Consider the following 4390-nt stretch of genomic DNA (forward strand, 5'->3'; position numbering starts at 1 on the left):
GCCTTTGACTTTCTCTAGCATGATTGTCTTCTCATGATGTGCCTGAATTAGGACATTTTTTCATAATGTTTGCTTCCAGGGAAAGTTCTGACTTGCTTTCATCTGGGACCCACTTGTCTTTCAGTTCATTGTAACTGCAGTAATATGTGGATACTTGTGCTGCTTTCATATTTCGTGTACTATTTGAGAATTGTATCTCCACTGCAAATACAGAAGTATCTAAAATGATTTTATGAAGAAATGGGAAGAATTATGTGGCTATCCAGTTCATGTTGCTGCAAATCTGCTGGATCCATGAGTCAAAAACAAAAATGTGAGTTTGCACTACTGCTGTGTTTGACCGGATTACAAAAGAAGCAGCACACATAGGATTTGATGTTGGAAAGGTATTTTCAAATGTTGCAGAATACAAGGAATGGTCCAGAAACGCAGTCTGGGATTCTAGCAAGCAACCCTCTCCTGCAACATGGTGGCAAGCCCTTTGCACAACACAGGTAGACTCCTGTGCCTGCCTTCCTACTTCCGATTCCTCCATCTTCTGCAGCATGTGAACAAAAGTGTCAATGTCTTGGAAATGTTCATACAAAATCAAGAAATAAATCAACACGTGAAAGGGTAGAAAAGTATGTTTCAAACTGGGTGAACCTACAGTTTTAGAGGTCTACTATAACTATGAGGAGGAATGTGGGTGGTGCAGTGGTTTAAACTGCTGTGCTGCTGGGTTGGTTGATCAAAAGGTCGCCAGTTCAAATCTGCACAACAGGGTGAGTTCCCGTTGCTCTGTCCCAGCTCCTGCCAACCTTGCAGTTCGAAAGCATGCAAATGCAAGTAGATAAAAAGGTACCACTTCGATGGGCAGGTGACAGTGCTCCTGCACCTCGGTGTTTAGTCATGCCGGCCACATGACCACGGAGACTGTCTGCAGACAAACGCTGGCTCCCTCGGCTAGGAAACGGAGATGAGCACCGCCCCCTAGAGTCAGGCATGACTGGACTTAATGTCAAGGGGAAACCTTTACCTTATAACTATGAGGACAAAGATGAAGAAGCAGCAGCAGCAGAAACTGAAAGAGAACCATAGCCAAGAAAATAAGATATTCCATTTCATGCATAATCATGTAAATTCAGCCACCCTCCCCCCAAGTTCTTTTTATGTGAATGCCTTATGTCTACTAGACACTGTAGAGAAGGCTAGAGAAGATGTAATTTTCTTTATTTTACTAGTATTTATGGTCTTCTCTGTTTATTGTATTTCCTGCTACTCATAAGGTTCCTTACAGTTCAGGCATTCCTTACAGTACAGAACAAAAGTTTCAAAAAGAAAAATTATTGACTAAATAAGCAGAACATTTAATATGCCAAACATAATAATTGTATGCCAAACATAACTGTATGCTAAGCCAAGTCTGTAGGTGAATACATTTTATGTTCTAAAAGTAACAAGGTGACCTTCCTTCAACCTGTGAAGGATGCTAATATTGCATTTATTTCAATTTTTCAAGAAAACTCCATTTTTTCACAAGAAAGGAAAAATAATTTCTCTCCCTTTCTCCCCTCCCGATCTTAGCTTCAAAATCTCCAAAAGTGTTCCACCTTTACATATGCTTTTACAAAGAATTCTGTCCTACAGATATAATGGACCACATTTTCCTTTTTAACTGACAGTGCACCACCATGTTTGTCTACTGAAAAGTACCATGATTTTCAATCAGCCTTATTTCCAGCTATGTGTAGATAGGATTGCATCCTCAGTTTCAGAACAGACAATTTGTGAGGAATTTTTAATTCAAAAATATTTTTATTAAAAATATATGGATGTTGCTTCCTCCATCATGCCCAGACTGAGAGATGCTTGTGCCAACTGGCTTGTCTATTTTGGAAACAGAGCTTTGGACCAGATGGATGTTTGGACTAATTGAGAAAAAATATTCATGTGTTCTAAAATTATGCTTCACAATCATTAGTAATTTGATAAAATTATGGCTTTGAATTACACTGGTAATGTGCATCTGGCAAGCTTAACAGTAGAAATATGCCCAGCTGTCTTTATGAGGAAATGATCGCTTATCCAATCTGGTTAACTTGCCTAGTTTTACAGATGGAAAGAGATGAAGAAAAATCAGAGCAGCATTGATAGGAGGTTATGTGAAGTTACAATAAAATATACGATGCCAAACTTTGTGTCAAACATTTTTAATACCACTTTAATGTTAACTAGGAAAACAATACGATCAGACAGTCCAGTAGTCACAGTTGTGGTCCAAAAATGACACATAATAGGAAGATAACATAAACCAAAAGGAAACATCTTATCATTCTAGTTTCTTTTCCCTTAAAGGAAGGAAAGTCAACTAGGCAGTAGTTCTATAGGTTTCAGCTAGTTTTTGCAATACATTAAAAAATGTTGATCAGGTAAAGCTTCTTAGGACTGTTGTTGTTTCTAATGCATTTTTCGAACTCAACACAGAGATCTAGAATTGCCTTGGAAACTGATGCAATTCACTTACAGCAAGCAAACTGTTTTATTTTGGTGGCATTTAAGCAAAAAAAAAAAAGTGTAGTTGCACAATATGCTTTCTACTCGGTTGTTTTTACTTTTTTGTTGTTGATGATATGATGCCACTTAATCTGCTGGCATTATAGAATTACTTTTCCTCAGAGGCCCCTATAGTGAAACCCTAATTTCTCACTTGCTATTTGAGAAACATGGTTTAGTATTTTTTTGGCTGTTGGCACTACTTCTTTAACTGTTGTGGATTTTATTCTGATGCTGATCTAACTTGCTTTTGAGTTTCATGTTCCACCTTGTATGATGATTTTATTTTCGTTAGACAGATTTAACTTTTTTCCTGAACACTGGCCAGAAAACTTAGTGGCGAGTAGTAAAACTGCTGTAAAGGAATAATAAATAGCCCAATTAGCCTTGAACCTGTCCTGGACATGTCAGGCGTAATAATTAACCTATCACAACCATGTTCTTATCCAATAACTACAGCTATGCAAGAAACATTATCTGTATCTTATATTGTAAGCCGACCCTTCTGCCAGAGACAAGAAAAAAGTTTTACACACCTATGGTTCAGGATACTGTACGTTGTGATTGATCTTAATTTTAAGCTGCTTTCAGAGCTAATCTTGGCTGAGAGGCAGTTTAAGACAGACAATACACTACAGTTACATGAAAAGTGAAGTGGTATTACCATTACATAGTTTGGCAGAACACGAAGGTGAATAATGAATGCAGATAAAGTGTTTTGATGGATGCTCCTTTAACCATTAACCACAGAAAAATCTTCCTGAACTGATCCTAAACTTTGCCAGACTCCATCATACTTTGCATCAAAAACAATTCCATTTTTACATTTTCACACCACTTCACTCACTAGCTTTCTTTAAAATACACAACTGCAGGTGAGAGAACTCTATTCTTTAATCACTCGTGTTACATATTTGCAATTCAACAACTGAAGTACAATCACTTGAAGCAACTTTTCACAAGGACCTCTGTGGGTTTGATTCTTTTATCTGTATTTCACATGGTCATTCTAAGCCATGTAGTTGAGGATTTTTCCTCTCACAAGGGAATGGGCTTTTTCTCTGATTGTGTAAAATATTGGCATTCTCTATGGACAGATAGTGATTTACTTCAACTTACTATAGTAGTAGAATTGGGATGCTTTGAGTACAAAGAGACATATATTCTTTGTTAAGTAAATGCCTACAGTTCCATAACACAACAATTAGAACAAAACCAAGTCTGGAGTGAGGTGGTAAACCTACATATTTCCACCCTGAAAAGAAACATGCCTAAAAATATAAGCCCCACAGATGTGTGATCCCAAATCCAGGAAGTCAATTACAGACATATTCATACACGTCTTCCTAAAAACACACCATAAGCTTGCATGCACAAATATTATCTCCCTATTTCCTGAGTGAATTTTGCTGTAACAGCTTTGAATTAAGCACCAATAATAAGGAAATGGTATGCTGTGTACTACAAAAGTTTAGATACCCAAACAGAAGCATTTAATACACTAAAAATGAAAAATGCACCAGTCTTGAGAATAATAGATAAAAATAAAAAAAAAACTGGCTCAATTTTTTTGTATGGAGTTGCTGATCACTTTCCTGTTGAATATAACAATTTTAACAGCCTACTTAATACTTTGCCTCAATATTTTCCCTGAAGTTTCAGTCATTAGACTGCACACTATTCAATACAACAGAATGTGTCACACTGGGAAAAAGAACACATTCCCTATATATTCCACCCATTAGAGAGAAGCCTGGTTCACATGTAAAGACTACCCAGAGTATGGATTGCTGGTGAATCATATTTTGGTTACATGGAAACCGTGCAGTATGATATATGGGCTGTTAACCACAAA

The sequence above is a fragment of the Varanus komodoensis genome, unplaced genomic scaffold (genome assembly GCF_004798865.1).
Source record: "Varanus komodoensis strain SLA01 unplaced genomic scaffold, ASM479886v1 scaffold5, whole genome shotgun sequence".
In the NCBI taxonomy this organism is placed as follows: domain Eukaryota; kingdom Metazoa; phylum Chordata; class Lepidosauria; order Squamata; family Varanidae; genus Varanus; species Varanus komodoensis.